The sequence below is a fragment of the Podarcis melisellensis genome (genome assembly GCF_964234715.1).
Source record: "Podarcis melisellensis genome assembly, chromosome: 13".
Lineage (NCBI taxonomy): Eukaryota > Metazoa > Chordata > Lepidosauria > Squamata > Lacertidae > Podarcis > Podarcis melisellensis.
The window spans coordinates 36,517,456-36,537,360 of record NC_138545.1 but is presented as its reverse complement, the minus strand read 5'-3'; the positions used below and the strand labels follow the sequence as shown (position 1 = coordinate 36,537,360).

At 47.2% G+C, this 19,905-nt stretch overlaps 1 protein-coding gene across 1 annotated transcript in view; it reads right to left on the bottom strand.

Moving 5' to 3' along the window:
- Window positions 1-5,714, bottom strand: part of LOC309354179 (G protein-activated inward rectifier potassium channel 1-like) — a 230,459-nt gene extending 224,745 nt beyond the window's left edge. Inside the window, exon 1 of the mRNA XM_081884177.1 lies at window positions 5,650-5,714. The gene's annotated coding sequence lies outside the window, so the exon portion shown is untranslated. The remainder of the gene's footprint in view (window positions 1-5,649) is intronic.
- Between the last annotated feature and the right edge of the window lie 14,191 nt (window positions 5,715-19,905).

Genomic DNA, 19,905 nt, shown 5'->3' with positions numbered 1-19,905 from the left:
CATTCAAAAAGGCCACAGCTCTTGGATAGAAACTATTTTTCAGTCTATTTGTCCTTGACTTGATGTTTCTATATCTCCTGCCAGAAGGCAGTAGTGCAAACAGACTGTATCCCGGGTGAGATGAATCCTGCAGGATGTTGTTTGCTTTCCTAAGACAACGGGAACCGTACAGTTCTTCCAAAGATGGGAGAGGATGACCAATAATCCTTTGGGCTGTGGTTATGACCTTCTGGAGCACCTTCCTCTCCCTAGCTGTACAACTGGAGAACCAAGCACAAATACAGTATGTGAGAATGCTCTCTATGGAGCCTCGGTAGAAGGACACCAGCAGTCTCTCACTCAGATTGTTCTTCTTTAAAAGTCTGAGGAAATAAATTCTCTGCTGGGCCTTCTTCACCAGAGCAGTGGTATTTGCGCTCCAAGTCATGCCCTGATCGATAGTCACTCCCAAAAACCTGAATTCCGCCACCCTCTCCACCCGTTCCCCGTTGATATACAAGGGCTGAATGTCCGCCTTTTTTTTCCTGTAATCCACCACCAATTCCTTGGTCTTAGCCGTATTAAGAGCCAGATTGTTCTCTCCACACCAAACACAGAGCCGCTCCACCTCGTCCCGATAGGCGGACTCATCCCCTCCTGAAATGAGCCCCACCACCGTAGTGTCATCAGCAAACTTGATGATTTTGTTGCTGGAATAGATGGCTGTACAGTCATACGTATAGAGAGTATAGAGCAGGGGACTCAACACACAACCCTGTGGTGAGCCGGTGTTAAGGCTAAGGGCTGTGGACATATGTGACCCTACTCTAACCCTCTGAGAACGTTCTGACAAAAAATCCAAAACCCAGAGACAGGTGGAGTTGGAGAGTCCAATCGCCTCTAGCTTGGACACCAGTCTATGGGGGAGGATAGTGTTAAAAGCAGAGCTAAAATCCACAAACAGCAGCCTCACATAACTCCCCGGCTGCTCCAGATGGGACAGAGCAGCATGGAGAGTGGTGGTGATAGCGTCTTCTGTGGATCTATTTGCCCTGTATGCAAACTGGTAGTTGTCAAAAGTTGATGGAAGACAGGAAATAATGTGACGGTGCACCAGTTTCTCAAAACACTTCATGATGATTGGAGTCAGTGCAACTGGTCTGTAGTCATTCAAACTACTGATTGTGGATTTTTTAGGCAGAGGAACAATAGTTGACGACTTCAGGCAGGGTGGGACAATAGACTGGTGTAAGGACTTGTTGAAGATCTTAGTAAAGACCCTCGCCAGCTGATCCGCACAGCACTTCAACACCTTTCCAGTGATGCCATCAGGTCCAGCAGCCTTCCTCGGATTCACCATCCTCAATACCTGTCTCACCTCATGCTCCTCTACAGTGAATGAGGGGCCCCTATGGGCTGGTGGCTGTAATACCGGCGTCTCAGGTGGCTCCTTCTCGAAGCGAGCAAAGAAGAGGTTAAGCTCCTCCGCCAGCAAAGGGTCACCGTCGACAGCACCAAGGTTAGGTTTGTAGTTGGTAATATGCTGAATCCCCTGCCACATCTGTCTTGTGTTGTTGCTCCTTAAATTATCCTCAATCCTCTGCCTATAATCCAGTTTTGCCCGTCGAATACCCCTCTTCAAGTTTGCTCTTGCCACACTGTAAAGCTGCACCTCGCCCGACCTGAAAGCCCTGTTCCTTTCCCGCAACAGGCACTGGACCTCTCTATTCATCCAGGGTTTCTGATTGGGGTAAAACCGGATGGATTTATTTACTGTGACAGTGTCTGTGCAGTGATTGATATAGCACAGAACTGCCGCCGTGTGCTCCTCCAGGTCTGAACGATCGAAAATATCCCAATTGGTTCTCTCAAAACAGTCCTGCAGCTGGTGAATAGCACCTTCAGGCCAGATTTTAACAGTCCTTGATATTGTGGGAGCCCGTTTCGTGAGTGGGATATATGCTGGTACCAGGAACAGAGACATATGGTCGGACTGGCCCAAATGTGGCAGCTGTAAAGCCCTATAGCCGTGATTTACATTCGAATAAACTTTATCCAGTGTCTTGTCCCCTTTTGTGGGACATTTCACATGCTGATAGAGCGTTGGGAGCACTGTTTTAAGTTCAACATGGTTGAAGTCTCCCGCAATGATGTGCACAGCTTCAGGATACTTGTCTTGCTGGCTGCTGATAAGGCTCTGCAGGCATCCCAAAGCCAAGTTGGCATTGGCATCTGGTGGCACGTACACACCAGTTAGCATAACAGCTGTGAACTCCCTAGGGAGATAGGCTGGTCTACATTTAACAGCCACATATTCCAAATCCGGTGAACAGTGACTGCCCACAGTCTTAGAATTATTGGACCAGCATTTGTTCACATATACACACAGCCCCCCTCCTTTGGTTTTTCCGAAGTCCATGCCTCGGTCATGACGATGTACCGCACAGCCTTCCAACTGAATAGCTGTGTCTGGTATGGACGGTTGAAGCCATGTCTCAATGACAAATAAAACGCAGCAATCTTTTACAAGGCTGTTCTTTGCTGCCTGCAGCCTCAATTCATCCATCTTGTTGGCAAGAGATCTCACATTAGCAAGAAATATGCTAGGGAGTGGTGGTTTAGATAGGGGAATAGTGGGGCCACCAGCTGAAGCCGATGGAAGGCACTCTGGGCCACTGAGGCCACCTGAACCTCAACGGACAGCAGCAGATCCCAGGAGCACTCCCAAGCTACGTACCTGCTCCTCCAAAGGGAGTGTAAAGCCCTCACCTCAAAGGATCCTGGGAAGTGTAGTTTCTAAAGGGTGCTGTGAGTTGCTAGGAGACCTCTATTCCTCTCATAGAGCTACAATGTCAGAATGCTTTAACAATTGATCTCACTTCCTGGCAGAATTCTTTGGGGGAAGCAGTCCTTTTTCCTGGGGGGATGCAGGGGTACGCATACCCCAAAATATTTTGTGAATCTAAGTATGGCCTCATTGAGGGGCGGTATTTCAATATGAGTAGGAAAATGAGAGTACCCCTAAACATATATTTTTTAAGAAAAAAAGCACTGGGGGCTTCATCAAAGTGTATTTGTTGTTGTTGTTTAGTCGTTTGGTCGTGTCCGACTCTTCGTGATCCCATGGACCAGAGCACGCCAGGCACTCCTGTCATCCACTGCCTCCCGCAGTTTGGTCAAACTCATGCTGGTAGCTTCAAGAACACTATCCAACCATCTCTGTCGTCCCCTTCTCCTTGTGCCCTCCATCTTTCCCAACATCAGGTTCTTTTCCAGGGAGTCTTCTCTTCTCATGAGGTGGCTAAAGTATTGGAGCCTCAGCTTCACAATCTGTCCTTCCAGTGAGCGCTCAGGGCTGATTTTCTTCAGAATGGATAGGTTTGATCTTCTTGCAGTCCACAGGACTCTCAAGAGTCTCCTCCAGCACCATAATTCAAAGGCATCAATTCTTCGGCGATCAGCCTTCTTTATGGTCCAGCTCTCATTTCCATACATCACTACTGGGAAAACCATAGCTTTAACTATATGGACCTTTGTTGGCAAGGTGTATTACAGTGCTTTAAATGTATGGTCTGAATTTGGCCAGAGAAACTCGGGGTTCGTGTCAGTTCGTGACATCCCTGTGCATATGAAGGGAAGACTGAAAAGGCTCCAACCCCCTGCAATGCAGGGATATGCAGCTGTCCCCTATGGGGATCGAACCTGCAACCTTGGCGTTAACAGCCCCACGCTCTAACCAACTGAGCTATGGTGACCTCAGCTCAGGGCAGGAAGTTTTAGACGATTGTCCACAGACTCATGCTTAGCCCTGCTGACATGCAAGTACACTGAGTCAGCTGCTACCTCACTGCAAAGGTGCACAGGAAACCCTCCCCGGCGGTCAAAGGTTTTAACGGTTAGGAGAGGATTTATTAATTGCAATTTATCCCTCCAAGTGCCCATGGGTATGGGCTGAAGAGAGTTTCACAAACCCCATCCTTGGCAGCAGCAAAATCAAAAGCATAGGAATTAGGTTGCAAAGCCGCCTTTTGAGCAATGAAATAAGCTGGTTTCCCCCCTCATACTTAACAAAGAATCAGGAGCAACTTGCAAAGTAAGTTTAAAGATAAGTTTTACTTACTTTATAACCATGCATTGGTTGTCAGCAACAGTAGCAGTAAAAGCTATGCAGGCAAAATACTTATATTCAGCGCTATTTTTCTAGAAAAATAGGTGCCTGAGCTCACCACAAACATCTCCCTTGTTCTCTTAGAATGGCAATGGCACCCACCTGAGAGGTGAGCTCCAGTGAGCTCCGGCTGGGGAAAAAAGAAGCCATGCTTATATTTACATCTTAGCAAGTGGAGGCATGTCTGCAGCCCATGTTGGTCAAAGGAAGAGAGAGAGAAACAGGAAGTACTCTATGCTCCTTTCTCTCCAGGAGAGGAGGGGAAATGACACGGCACAGAGCCCTCTCTACCAATCGCATTTCTATGGTCCGAGTATCTGCCTGTCAGCAGTGTTAGCCTCTTCTCATGCCAACTAACAAGTGTGATAGGAATTTTGAGGTCTTAGATATATGTTAAATCTTCATAAGTGTACCAACCAAGCACATACATAGATCAGCACAGGAAGACCGGCCTGATACCATTTTGATTCCCAAACTGAGCAAATGTTTTCTCTGCAAGGTCAAAGGAAAATGGAAAAGCCTCCCCATTGTCTTTTCCTTCACAAATCCTGTCTTAAGGGTATGTCTGTGTTTGAATAGGGTGAGCCTGTGACCTGACTCAGGAACTAAGTATTTATCATTACAAAAGACTGGCCAGGCAGCATATCCAATCAAATAAGCCGACAATCCAATCAAGTGACCATTAAACAGGTAACCTGTCAGACGAGATAAACAAGTCACTCAGATTTCTGTTTTAGACCACCTTTTCTGTGATGTAGGTATGATGTATCTGGGGGGTGGTCTTAGGTTACACCCCTTCTGTGATGTATGTATGATGTATGGAGGGGTGCTCTTGAGCTCTAGGGCAGGGAATTTAAATTGTCTATATAAGGGCCTTGTGTGCCATTGTTATGGGTTCCTCCTCCTTTCCTGTGTGTGAGGGGAGCACCCTGTTGCAACAGATCAATTAAGATCAAGCTTATTAGCTGCTTTACTTCTCAATATTCTCTGGTTGGCCTCTGTTATTTTCTCCTACCAATAGGGAACCTACGTAAGGACTCTATATGGGCTCTTGGATAACCCATAAGGGGAAAAGGGTAGGTTTTGTTTACAACAGAAGAATATGCATACGTTAGGTTTGGCCGCTAATCTCCCATGAAAGCAAGGTCCTCTGCAGACCACAAGGCCCTTTTATTGGTTGCATTGCATTACTTTGATGCCCCAAAGACCTCAGGTGGCATACATGGTTCCTTTCCTTCCTCAATTAATCCCCACAACAACAGGTGGGTTAGGCTGAGAGGTAGTGACTGGCCCAAGGTCACCCAGTGATTTTCATGACTAAGGGGAGATTCGAACCCTGGGCTCCCAGGTCCTAGTCTCACACTCTAACCACTACTCCACACTGACCTGGTATTGCTGGGTTAGGCCAAACAAGGCCTGTTGTTTTGTGTTATTGTGGGGAGAAAACACAGGCAGGGCACCCCTATCCCCTCTGAGGTGTCTTTTACAAGTTTTGGCCTAACCAGCCTTCCTCTCTCTCTCTCTCTCTCTCTCTCTCTCTCTCTCTCTCTCTCTCTCTCTCTCTCTCTCTCTCTCTCTCTTCTCTCGAGGTATTTTTCAGCTAAATCAGTCCTTCTGTCCATCCTCTGTGTCCTTTCCGACCTCCTCCCGCCAAGCAGGGGCCGGCCAGTTTTGTTTACATGGCGGGTTATCGGGCCCCCGGGCTAAACAGTGCGCGCCTTTATCGCTTTGCCAATTTCTGTAGTGCTTGTGGCGTGAGGTTATTTCCATGACTTAAGAAAACAGCTCACGCCTGGCCAGACAAACACACACAATGAGCTCATCCTTCATTCGGATTCTTTCTGTGCAGAACACCCCCTGCGGGAACGGCCTTGGGACAGCCTGGCTCCTGAGAGACTATTTGTATCTGATCGTTTTTTCTTCCTCCTTTCCCTTCCGTCCTTCTCTCTGCTTCCTTCCTCCCCTCTGCTATAAAACACAGCCCGTTTCACGCTCGTGTGTAATAAATCCAGCTTTTAGGGAGGGGGGAAAAAAGAGCCCAGGCTTTCGTGGTTTATTCCCCCCTCCCAAACCTCCTAAAGCCTGAAATAAGTCTCCAATTTGACATAATTACACCCTCATTTTGAGGGGTGAGAGCTATTTGTAGGGACTTAAGGTCTGTTTCCTCTTTACTTCTGCTCTGGCAAGTGGTGGGAGGTGGTGGTGGGGGGAAGAACGCGAGGAATTGGGGGCCAGGAAAGCGAGGAGAAGAACGCAAGAAGAACATTGCAGAAGGAGAAGTAGAGTCCTGCTGGAATAGACCAAAGGCCATCTAGTCTAGCTTATTCTCACGGTGGTCAAATAGATGCTTAAGGGGAGCTAGCTAGCATGACCTGAGAGCACTAGAATTCCCCCCACTAGGGATGGGGGGGGGAAACAATGACGATGAAGATGAAGATGATGATAACATGAGATGAGCCTGCTGGATCAAGCCAGTCTTGTCTAGGATCCTGTTCCAACAGCGATCAACCAGATTCTTATGGGAAGTCAGCAAGCAATAATGGGAGGCACCAGCTAGGGAACCCCCCCCCCCCAAGGGAATAGGTGGTAAGATGACTGTGTGTGGTCAGAGGGAGAAGGAGGAGAAGTCTGGGAAGAGGAGGTGTTGGAAGCCGAAGAGGTAACAGGGCTTCATGAGCAGGGAGACTCTGTGGCAGACAGAAGTCCAGAATCAGTGGCAGAAGCAGAGGCAACTCTACAGGATTTCGGGAAGGGGTCTTTCCGAATTCTACCTGAAGAGGCCACAGATGGAACCCGGGACATTTCTGGTACTCTGTCACTGACCTATGCCCCTTCTGGCAGTTTTTGAGATGCTGGATGACACTGAGGTCCAGCACCGAGGGCCTTCTGGCGGTTCCCTCGCTGCAAGAAGCCAAGTTACAGGGAACCAGGCAGAGGGCCTTCTCGGTGGTGGCGCCAGCCCTGTGGAAACCCTCTCACCAGATGTCAAAGAGAACAACAATGACCAGACTTTTAGAAGACATCTGAAGGCAGCCCTGTTTAGGGAAGTTTTTAATGTTTAACAGACTGTTGTATTTTAATATTTTGTTGGAAGCCACCCAGAGTGGCTGGGGAAACCCAGCCAGATGGGTGGGGTATAAATAAATTATTATTATTATTATTATTATTATTATTATTATTATTATTATTAACAGTTGATAGTAACGATGCTCCTGCATCAGGGATAATGAAACGGACAAGCTTGGATGAGGCCAGACAGTTGCTTAGCAGAGGGTAGCGAGTTTGCTACGGATGCTCGCTCACAGGGAAACTCTCCATTCCTTGAAGGCTGTTGGTACATTTCATTCCTTCTCTGGAACAAGATGTGGCCTCCTGGCTTCCTCCTTGATAGAGACCAAATAGAAGTGTGCACTGCTTTTTTTATGGTTTATCTCCTTGCTTAGCTTTTCAGCCATTATCCTCTGCTGCCGGGACACATTTTCTCAATCAACCTTGGCAACTGCGCAGTCTCTGCTCTCCTGTAAACAGCTGTGAAATAAACCAGCCATATGTCTGTGGGGTTGATTGGAGGCAGAAGCACAGGGACCTGCTTTGGGGGAAGGGGGTGAGTTGGGACACGTGCCTGGAAAAGTGCAGTGTGGACAGTTCCAGCTCCATTTTGGCCCTTGTGACATCTTTCGGCTCCACCCTGGATTCTACAAAGCAGAGCTTCCTACCTGTGTGTCGCGATACGTCAGTGTGTCGGCTGCAGTGTGTAGTTGTGTTGTGTTGTGACGCTGGAAAGGGATTAGTTTAACCTCCGGTTTTGCTCGTAAAACTGAATTACTGTGTCGCGAAATGATGCATGTCTAAAAAGTATGTCGCCAACATGAAAAGCTCTGCTGTAAAGCAACACTACCTGAGCATGTACAGAATTCCTCCCATCATTGTCGAATGGATGCAAGCAGCTCCCATGCTCCTGAGACTGGGAGGAGATGGAGTGGCAGGTAAGGATGCTTAAGGAATTCAATCTGTGCTAATCCAGATACGAATTGGCCTGACCCATTCAGACAAATGCGTGGAGAGGAATAATGTAAATCTCATTTGGGTTTCACAGCTCTCTTAGCAATGCAGTTTTTGGCTCAAGAAAATATTATTTTAAAGATGAAATGTGCACTTCTTTTCCTTTTTGTAATAATATTTTATTCTTTTTTCCCATATAGAAAACCACATTTGTTACTCAACAATTATATTCCAATTCAACAAGTGAATTTCCGCTTACCCACCAGCAAAGTTTATAACTCAAATTACATACAATTGCATTTTAAGGTTCCATCTTATCTGATTTCATCCTCTCTAATGTGTTTCTTAACATATTCTGCTGTTTTTCTACACTTCAAACCCTGCTGTGGTCTTTGCATATGAATAATATATTTTTATATAGACTAGAACTGGTTTCCAGTCTTCTTTAAAAGATTCTAAATTTGTATCTTCTATCAGTGCCATCAGTTTTGCCATCTCTGCATGTTCCAAGATTTTCATCAACAGTTCCTCCTTGGAGGGTATGTGTTGAGTGAGATAGGAACGTTTAGAAAGGTGCACAACGAATTAAAATCAGCTGATCTGCTAGCAGGGCTGTCAAAAGCATATACAGCACTGGGGGCAAAGATCCGCCCAGTGTTCCTCTCTGGTTGCCCAGTCCCAGGTGCGCAGGAGGGCAGAACCACCCGCCTGCCTCAGTGTCTCGCTGGCTCGGATGCCCCTGAACTCGCGGCACAGAGCTGCCAGCAGCAGAAGAGCCTGCCATGGTGATCTGACCTTGGACTCTCGGCCTGGTGCCCCTGAGAGCCCGGCACCTGGGTGCCCTGCACCCCTAGCACCTATGGATAAGATGGCCCTGTCTGCTAGGGTTGCCATATTCCTGACATCTGCAACATTGTTGGGCTTTTTTAAAGGAAGACCCCTAAATTGTTAAGCTTTTTTTTGGGGAAACCTCCAAATAAAATGGTGATTCTAAGCTTTTCCATTGCATTACCATATGTCCATACCAGGGGTCAGCAAACGTTTTCAGCAGGGGGCCAGTCCACTGTCTCTCAGACCTTGTGGGGGCCAGACTACATTTTTTTTTACAAAATGAACGAATTCCTATGCTGCACAAATAAACCAGAGATGCATTTTAAATAAAAGCGCACATTCTACTCATGTAAAAACACCAGGCAGGTCCCACAAATAACCCAGAGATGCATTTTAAATAAAAGGACACATTCTACTCATGTAAAAACACTCTGATTCCCGGATCGTCCATGGGCTGGATTGAGAAGGCGATTGGGCCAGATCCGGCCCCCGGGCCTTAGTTTGCCTACCCCTGGTCCATACCATACCAATTTGGCAAAATTCCGCCCGACACCATTTTTACACCCAAAAACCAGGACATGGCAAGCCTATGATCTGCGCTTGTGAAAACCTTGCATGGAGCTTCACAAGTTCCGGCAATCAGCTGATGCTCATTGTGATTTCAGGTGACTGACAGGTGGGTAGGAAAGACACCAGTAGTCTGGCTCTTTGGCTCAATCCACTTCCCCCTGGAGCTCCTGGCCAATCAAAATGGGAGTCATTTAAAGGTCTGGAAGGAGTAAGGAATTCTGTGAATGGAAATGACATATACTTTCTCTCACCCTCTAAAATTGCTCAAAACTCTCCCATGGTGCGTATTTCCTGAAAATCCTCTAGATGGGTGAATATTTTATATTCCGTTCCAGCATTCAAATGCTACTATAATAGTCATGACTTTCCCCAAAGTAGCCTTGTGAAAGGTGCTCAGATTTCCTAGGAGACCCCCTTCGCGGAGCTGCAATTCCCAGCACCTTTAAGAAACTACAGTTCCTGGGATTCTTCAGGGAAAGCCAGAAGAGGGCTTCAAATGCATGGCGTGGATTAGTGACCTTAGAGCCTGCACTGAGACTTCACAGCCCATCACTAGACGTGGCATGAGAACCCAGGGTGTGCCAAGCTAATTGGTGCCTTTGGATGGTATGGAAACAGCCCTGTGTTTCTAGCCTTCCTGGTTGGCATAAAGTATTCATTCAGGGCTTCTCCAAATGATCTGTTTATTCTGCACTCATCCTGATTTGCTGGCACACAGCTTATGCTAAGGTTAGACTATGGTCGGGCTCTGTACCACATTTATTCTGATACAGTCATACCTCGGGTTACATATGCTTCAGTTTACATACGCTTCAGGTTACAGACTCCGCTAACTCAGAAATAGTACCTCAGGTTAAGAACTTTGCTTCAGGATGAGAACAGAAATCGTGCTCTTGCGGTGCGGCGGCAGCAGGAGGCCCCATTAGCTAAAGTGTTCCTTCAGGTTAAGAACAGTTTCAGGTTAAGAACGGACCTCCGGAACAAATTAAGTACTTAACCCAAGGTACCACTGTACTGGAACGGGTTACTTCTGGGTGTTGGTGCATGCGCATGCACAGAAGCACTAAATCGCGCTTTGCGCATAAGTGCTGAATCGCGACCCGCACGTGCGCAGAAGCGGCGCTGCAGGTTGCAAACGCTACGGCTTCCAGCATGGATCATGTTCACAACCTGAGTGTCCATTGTATGATTATAGGGTGGTTATATTACAGTGATCATCCTTTCCGATTTGCTTGTAAAGTGTTCATACATCCCCCGATTAATCATTTGTTCCTTCCACACACTTTTCAATTCATTTCCTTATTTCTCTCCCAAACACCAAAGGCTGCTTTTTAAAAAGTATATTTGTTGCACTTAGAGATGTGAAGGTCCAGGAAAAACCCCAGAGAAACTCCCCCCTGGTTTTTTTTTGGGGGGGGGGGAGGGAATGGTAGAAGGTAGTTTTTTCCACCCCACCCTATTTTTTTCCAGGCCTTCACATCTCTAGTTGCCCCTACGTCTTCAATCTCTTCTAAACGCGCAAACCTAAATTTCTAGGATGCCCTTGAATCTCTCCTGCAGAATGCTGACAGCCTGGAGGCAAGCTTCTTTTTATCCTTTTTATTTATAATTGATGTTAAATGCATCATAGTATCTCACATGCAGGATTTTTAAAACACACATTTTTAGCAGCTTGTGTGTTGGGAGGACTGATAATTTTTGGGATCAGAGCAAGCATGGAGGAGGAATGTAATCAATGGTCCAGGGGGCCAATAGGTGAATCCCAGGCCAGCAAATAGCATCTTCAGAAGAGGGGTTTTTCCTCAGGACCACAGTAGAAGAACAAAGGATTGCCTTGCAGGATTTCTATGGGAGCTAGACTGGTGACCTGGAGAGGCTGCTGAGACCACATAACACCGGTCTTGAAAGACCTACTTTGGCTCCCAGTACGTTTCTGAGCACAATTCAAAGTATTGGTGCTGACCTTTAAAGCCCTAAATGGCCTCGGTCCAGTGGCCTCGGGTGGCGGTGTTTCTATTTTGCTTAATGTATGTAGGGTTTGGTGTCAGCGTTACTTGTGCCGGTTCTCTAATGTTCACTTGTGTTCCTTTGGTGGTGAGAGAGGTTGGGGTTGGCCTAGGGTGTGATTGTTTGTTTGTGATTGGCTGTGGTGATCTTTGTTTTCATGTGTGAGTGGGGTGGGTTAACCGACATGGGGACAAACAGAAGAAGACGCCTTTACCCCGGTATAGCTCCTCTTTATCGCATACACGGCCCAACAAGACAATGACAAGAAACCACCAACAGCATACAAATCAATAGGTCTAACTGATCCAAAACATCCACCATATATTTAATGCACACATGCCTTTGCAAGAATCTTGGAAAGTGTCGTTTGTTAAGGGTGCTGGGAACTGTAGCGCTGTGAGGGGGCAAACTACAGTTCCCAGGATTCTTGGGCGGTGGGGGAGGGTGAACTTTAATTGTGTAAGCAGAATTAATTGTCAGCCCTCTTCATCAGCAGATGCAGTTTGCATTTTTAAAAACCCTCGCACCCTTGATGCTGAGACCCACTTGCCATCCAGTGTGGTTTGACCCCATGCCCGGATCTCTCATCCAAGCAAAGCGCCCTTTTGCTTTTCATGCTCTGGTGCGGCTGACGTGCTTTTGCTGCAGAAGAGCCTCGTGATCCCCAAAGAAGAACTCCTTAGGTTGTCCCTGGAAAGCTACAGACCGAGACATCTCCAAACCACATGGCCGAAACACTGGAAAATAATTGTGTGTGTGTGAACCAAGCCAGCGAGTTCAAACAGATTTCTGCAAGAAGACAACAGAACTAGAACTATTTCCCTGTTGTTGATACACAGCCTAACCTGCCCACATCCTCTGTAATTCCAACCGCAGGCACGAGAAGTCGCTATAAATTCCTTCCTGTGGCTTAACAAGTAGAGAAGATGCCGGGCTGTGGTCGACAAATTGTTTTCTGGTACGCAAATGGGAAGTGTTGCTGAGGACAGGAGATGCTGTCTTGAGTAATAATCTCTAGGCAATAACAATACACAGCAGCCAGCCAAGTCCGTGGATTTCATGTTGGTGTGTGAGCCAGGCTTAAGAATGATGGGAAATCATGCTTCGGGTTTCGGGTGCAAAACCCAAGCCCTTGGTCTGCAGGCACATGATACAGCCACCTCATTGAAGCTACGCTAAGCAGGTCTGGTTCGCATCCGGACTTGGATGGGAGAGAGCCTGGGAACTCCACATAAACTGCTTGGAGTTCCAAGAGAGAAGAAAAATAGGATAGATGATATATGATAGATGACAGACAGACAGACAGACAGATGATAGATAGGTAGATAAATAGATAGTTGATAGAGTCTTCAACAAGTTCAACAGGGAGAAATGTAAGCACCTGGTGCTATCTCAGTACAGTGGTACCTCGGGTTACATACGCTTCAGGTTACAGACTCTGCTAACCCAGAAATAGGACCTCAGGTTAAGAACTTTGCTTTAGGATGAGAACAGAAATCGTGCTCCGGTGGCGCAGCAGCAGCAGCGGGAGACCCCATTAGCTAAAGCGGTGCTTCAGGTTAAGAACAGTTTCAGGTTAAGAACGGACCTCCGGAACGAATTAAGTACTTAACCCGAGGTACCACTGTACAGCTGCTCATTTCCGTCGCTGGTCTCCGCTGAAAACAGCTTATCCATGCGAACCAGGAAGTGACCTCTCCAGAACACGGAACAACTCGTATTTTCTTATCTCTGTGGTGGAGATCTCCTGGGTGACGCAGATGCCATTAGGCAGTTGAATGCCCATGCCGACTCCATTTCCCTCCACCCCACCCCCTTCGCGTGGCCCTAGGTGCTAGCAAACCACGCTATGCCACTGTAGTCCTTTGCAGAGCAACCCCAACCCCAACCGCAACCCTAACCCTACCAAAACTCTAGCTGAGCATTGCCATAAAGCAGCCTTCACTAACCCGGTATCCTTCAGATGTTATGGCCTGCGACTCCCATCAGCTCCAATCAGCATGATGAGATGCAGGCGTCTGTTAATTAAATGTGCCAAGACCTGTTGAGAAGACTTAAGAAAGAAGGAAACAAACAAACCTTGATCTTCCTTCTGCCCTTCCATCCTGAAAAAGTGTTCTCCATGCCACCCTGTTTGGATTAAGTCTACACCCTTGGCTTAAGTGCAAGAAGGGTGCAGGGACGAACTGGATTTTGTCCGCTGTTTAAGGAGAAGCTACCTCAATTGCACTTCTCAGAACGATACATACCGTATTTTTCGCTCCATAAGGCGCACCTGACCATAAGACGCACCTAGTTTTTAGAGGAGGAAAGGGGGAAAACCCTGCTTTTTGGGCGATCAGCTCACAGTTGTGCAGCTTCTTTAGGAAAGGGGGGGAAATCCTGTTTTTATGGGGTTCAACTCACAGTTTTGCAGCTTCTTTAGGAAAGGAAAGGGGGCCGTTTTTACTGTTTCCAGACAGATAATCTAATCAGCCAGTCACTTGTCTCTGGGGGAACAGACAGCCTCCCTCTGCAGAACATTCAACAATGGAGGCCTGGGCAAAGGGGCCGGGGCCAGAAAGGGAGCCAGCGACTGATCACACATTCGCTCCATAAGACACACAGACATTTCCCCTTACTTTTTAGGAGGAAAAAAGTGCATCTTATGGAGCGAAAAATACGGTAATCATCAATAGGCACAACTATTCTCTGACATTTGCATTTCTCCAGGTTTTTCAGTGTAGTTATTCAACTTACCCATGGGTATGAGAAATGTGCATATAACATACAAAATGCAATTATATCAGAGGAAAATGTTTGCGAAAATGTGGGTATTAGTCAAAACTGCACACCAAAACTTATTCAATGGGATAAATTTGCAGTAGAAATTTCCATGGCAATTTTAAAACAATTCTGTTTTTTGCACTTTCTGCAGAAATGTGGGGAACGCAATTGTAGGCAGGTGAGAAATGGAGAGGAACCAAAATGTCCATCCTTAAAGGCAAGTATCATTGTTCTACAGCCTGGGAACATTCGCTTGGGGAGGTAACGGTGGAATTCAACATCAAAGAGCTTCTAAAGAGAAGTTTTGCTCCTCTTAAGCAAAAATTCCTTCCCTCAAATGGTCATATGGTGTGCACCTGCAGAACATTCCTTCTTCCCAAGCTGAGGTGTGGGGCATGGCCTGGTCTGGACGAGACACTTTTAAGCGGAATATACTTTGTTCATGCTCAGAGGTTATCATTCCACTTTCTCAGGGATGCACTGGTTCTCTGAGCACTGAAAACCAGTTCGGAGTCTCATGCTCCTGAAGTCTAATTGTGACTGCATGTGACGAATTCTCTGCACATATTCAAAGGTGCTGTTCCTTTGTGGCTTGTGTGCATCAAAAATATATATAAATAAATTATGGTCCGGTCTACAGCTGACACATCGCACATTGAAATCAGGTTTTGTAGCTACTAGGCCCTTGCACAAATTAAGCCCTGCCGACCACACAAGCGCAATACCTCAACTCCTGTGGTCCGGCAGGCATCTATATACCACACAGGAAACACATTCGTTCTAAATTATCGGCTAGCTAACGCGGAGGATTTCTGCAAGCTATACATGGCGCTCCATTTTAGACGAGGGCCAGCTCCTCCTTGCTTTTCAAACTGGAGGCTGGAACGGAAAATTTGCTCAGAACTTTAATGCGGAAAGGGTTTTTTCGTTTTGTTTCTTAGTACCATCTGCAGTCTCAAAGTAGAAACAGTGGCCAGTACCGCAGATCCACCTGTGGAGACCTGGGTCACATCTGCACAGTATGTTTTTAAAGTCCTCATATACCACTTATGGCTCCCCCCCCCCAAGAATCATGGGAACTGTAGTTTGTTAAGAGTGCTTGGAACTGTAGTTCTGTGATGGGTCTCCAAACTTCTCCTTCAGGGGCTCGACAGCACCAGCACCACTGCACGACAGGGGGAACCAATCTGGCTGCAACCACAGCTGACTTCTCCAAACATTACCAGAACAAGGACTGGAATTTCCCACTTAATGACTGCTGCATGACAGACATGTCATCAGGGTGGTGGTGGGGGGGAGAGGACGTGATGAAAAGCACTTTTCAAGAAGGGACCAGGACGTTGCTTGGTTGCAGTCCCCTCAGAGTGCGTCAGGGACACATGCAACTGGTTTTGAGCAGGTTTCTGGTGGCTATTCGTGTTCGGTTGTTTACAAAGAGCGGAATTCAGCATCAAACTAAGGCAGTCATTCCATCATCACGGACGTTTCGGCTTGACAGGTGGGGGAGTCCTGTGGTGCTGGAATAATAATAATAATAATAATAATAATAATAATAATAATAATAATAAAAAATACCCTACCCATCTGGCTGGGTTGACCCCAGCTCAGGGGTCAGCAACCTTTTTCAGCTGGGAGCCGGTCCACTGTCCCTCAAACCATGTGGTGGGCCGGACTATATATATAGGGGGGGGAATGAATGAATTCCCATGCCCCACAAATAACCCAGAGATGCATTTTAAATAAAAGGACACATTCTACTCATGTAAAAACACCAGGCAGGCCCCACAAATAACCCAGAGATGCATTTTTCAATAAAAGGACACATTCTACTCATGTAAATCACATTGATTCCCAGACCGTCTGTGGGCCGGATTGAGAAGGTGATTGGGCCGCATCCGGCCCCTGGGCCTTAGTTTGCCTACCCCTGCCCCAGCCACTCTGGGTGGCTTCCAACAAGTTATAAAACCACAGTGTAACTTCAAACATTAAAAACGTCCCTATACGGGGCTACACTCGGTTGTCTTCTAAAAGTCAAGATAGTTGTTTCTTTCTTTGACATCTGACGGGAGGGCGTTGCACAAGGCGGGTGCCACTACCGAGAAGGGCCTCTGCCTGGTTCCCTGTAACTTCGCTTCTTGCAGTGAAGGAACTGCCAGAAGGCCCTCGGAGCTAGACCTCAGTGTCCGGGCTGGACAATGGTGGTGGAGACGCAAGCGATGGAGCAAGCTGATTGGGCTCCTGGGGCGGCGCATGCGTCCTGCAGCCAGAGGTGGGGCCAGCCGGGGCAGGACACTCCGTGGGGCCTTCGAGGAGTCTGCCTGCCTCCTCTCACTCAGCCGCCCTACAGTTGAGGGGGAGGCGGCGGGCGCACCGTTTGGGGCAGGGGGGAGCCTGTGAGCGCCCAAACCACCGCGTCACTCCCAGGAGAGACGCTTGGCTCGAGCACGCTGCAGGCGCCGCCCGGCATTTTGTCACCCCCCTCAGTGGTGACACCCGGAGTAGCCCGCCCCCACTGCCCCCCCTTTCCTCCACTCCTGGGAGACGCTCCTTCAGTTTCATGAGGGAGCCTTCAGGCGGCACATTGGCGAACAGCCGAGAGAAACCAGGCCTGCAGTGAGATTCTTTGTTAGTTCATTTATTAGTATTAAACAGAAATACAAGGAGATCCATAAAGTGTACTTCCTGGAGGCTTGAGCTGCTGCCCAGAATGCCTGCTCCTTCTCACAGCAGCTCGCTTCCTATGTATCTCATCCCTCCTGCTGCCAGCGACGGCTGCCAAGGGACCCGTTCTGCTTCTGTTTGGTTTTCTGCTCTGTGATGGGGATGAAACTCCTGGTTTTATGAGTGGGGATCTATCAGGCTCTCAAGGAACATAAGGTAGGTAAAGGTAAAGGACTCCTGGACGGTTAAGTCCAGTCAAAGGTGACTATGGGGTTGTGGGTCTCATCTTGCTTTTCAGGCCGAGGGAGCCGGCGTTTGTCCACAGACAGCTTTCCGGGTCACGTGGCCAGCATGACTGAACAGCTTCTGGTGCAATGGGACACCATAATGGAAAACAGAGCGCACAGAAACTCAGTTTACCTTCCTGCCACAGGTGTCCCTATTTATCTATTTGCACTGGTATGCTTTCAAACTGATAGGTTGGCAGGAGCTGGGCCAGAGTAAGGGGAGCTCACTCTGTATTGGGGATTCGAACTGCCAACCTTCTTATCGGCAAACCCAAGAGGTTCAGTGGTTTAGACCACAGCGCCACCCACATCCCTTTCAAGGAACATAGTATCAACTGGCTGAGGTACTGTCTCTATCGCATCTGACTCCTGTCTCTGCTCAGGGCTGGTGCATCTGTTAGCTTGCCCCTGTTCCTCACCCTCCAATATTTCCCAGCTCTTTTCTTCTTCTTGGGTGTGTCCTGTTATCCCATCACCACGAACCTGGGTCTCCATACACTCTTCATCTGCCCTGTCCCTGGAAGACCACCACCCCTCCTTATCTGCCTAGTTCCTGACATTCAGGTATACAGGGCCGAGGCCGTTTAGGGATTTGAAGGTCAGCACCAACACTTTGAATTGTGCTCAGAAACGTACTGGGAGCTAGTCCAGATCCTTTAAGGACTAGTGTTATATGGTCCTGGTGTCCTGGACGGCCACTAGGACCATATAACCAATCTTTGTTGAGCCAAGGAACATAAAAAGCTGCATTATACTGAGTCAGGCTATTGATGCTTTCTGATCAGTACTGACTTCTTCTTCTTTGGTGATCACTCATAGCTGAGTAAGATTGTCTTCCATAAACATGGTTTTAACAGTGGGTCCGTAAGTGACCATGGAGGCCAATTCTGGATCCACACATCCTTCCACAGTGGAGACATAAGTTTCTGGGCAGGAGTTGATCATGGTGAGGGTTTGCCAAGGGAGCCTTTCTCTTAGCACGTTTCTTCCTTTTATCCTGAGTTCGAGCATCTTCAAAGCCCATGACACCTTTGGCAAAGGCTGTTCTCCAACTGGAGTGCTTGCAGGCCAGTGTTTCCCAGTTGTCGGTGTTTATACTACATTTTTAAAGATTTGCCTTGAGGGAGTCTTTGAACCTCTTTTGTTGACCACCACTACGCTTTCCATATTTAAGTTCGGAATAGAGTACAGCGGTACCTCGGGTTAAGAACTTAATTCGTTCTGGAGGTCTGTTCTTAACCTGAAACTGTTCTTAACCTGAGGCACCACTTTAGCTAATGGGGCCTCTTACTGCTGCGCGATTTCTGTTCTCATTCTGAAGCAAAGTTCTTAACCCGAGGTATTATTTCTGAGTTAGCGGAGTCTGTAACCTGAAGCGTATGTAACTTGAAGCATCTGTAACCCGAGGTACCACTGTATTTAAATCAATTTGGGACTGGACAGCCCTTCAAACAGAAAAATAAGGAGTGTCCTCCTTTATAAAGGAGTGTCCTCTTGCTGCTGCGCCACAGGAGCACAATTTCTGTTCTCATCCTGAAGCAAAGTTCTTAACCTGAGGTAATATTTCTGGGTTAGCGGAGTCTGTAACCTGAAGCGTATGTAACCTGAAGCGTATGCAGCCCGAGGTACCACTGTAGTTGCTTTGGAAGACGATAATCTGGCATCAACACAACTTGACCAGTCCAACAAAGTTGATGTTGAAGAATCATCGCTTCGACACTGTTGATCTTTGCTCCTTCCAGTACACTGGCATTAGTTTGCCTGTGTTCCCATGTGATGTGTAAAATTTTTCGGAGACACTGTTGATGGAATCTTTCGAGGATTTGGAGATGATGTTTATAATTACTGACTACACTCTGGCTCAACAGAGTTTCAGGGAGGATTTTCTCCCAGTCCTTCCTGGAGAAGCTGGGGTTTGAACCTGCGACCTTGTGGATGCAAGGCTAATAGAAGGCCACACTAACCTGGCCAACTTTCCAGAGACTACATGCCAAGCGAGCATGGCTGAAGCATAGAAGCAGGCATTGCCAGAGTAAAAAAAATTAATCTACGTTTACCCTGTAATTAAGAGCAGCAACTTTATTCTTTTCTGATCTATCAAGAAGTCACATCCACCTTAACTCCTCAAATTACTTTCACTGCCTTCCATGATTAATATTACTTTATGCTCCAGAAATGCATCACCCCCACCTTCCCCTCTTCTGCCCCCAGACTAATTGCATTGCTTTCCATGATTAGCAATTAATTGGTTCTCTATCTCTTTCCTCCTATAAATCTTCTTTCCTTTTACTCCTGAGTCCCTCCAGTATTTTAGTCTTTGAGGTTCAGCAAGTAAACTGCAGCAGGTGGGTCTCCCCCGCTGAATTTAAAGCACACTCCCCTTCCAGAAAATCCTGCGAACTGTAGTTGGTTAAGGGTGCGAGGGTTGAACTACAGTTCCCAGAATCCATGTGCTTTAAATGCCTGGTTTTTGTATGTAGCCTTATTGTTAGTAAAGGTAAAGGGACACCTGACCATTAGGTCCAGTCGTGGACGACTCTGGGATTGTGGCGCTCATCTGGAAAGGGGACTCTGCCCCCTCTAAACTAGATTGGCAAAATAAAATGCTAGTATATCTTGCAGAACTAGCAAGAT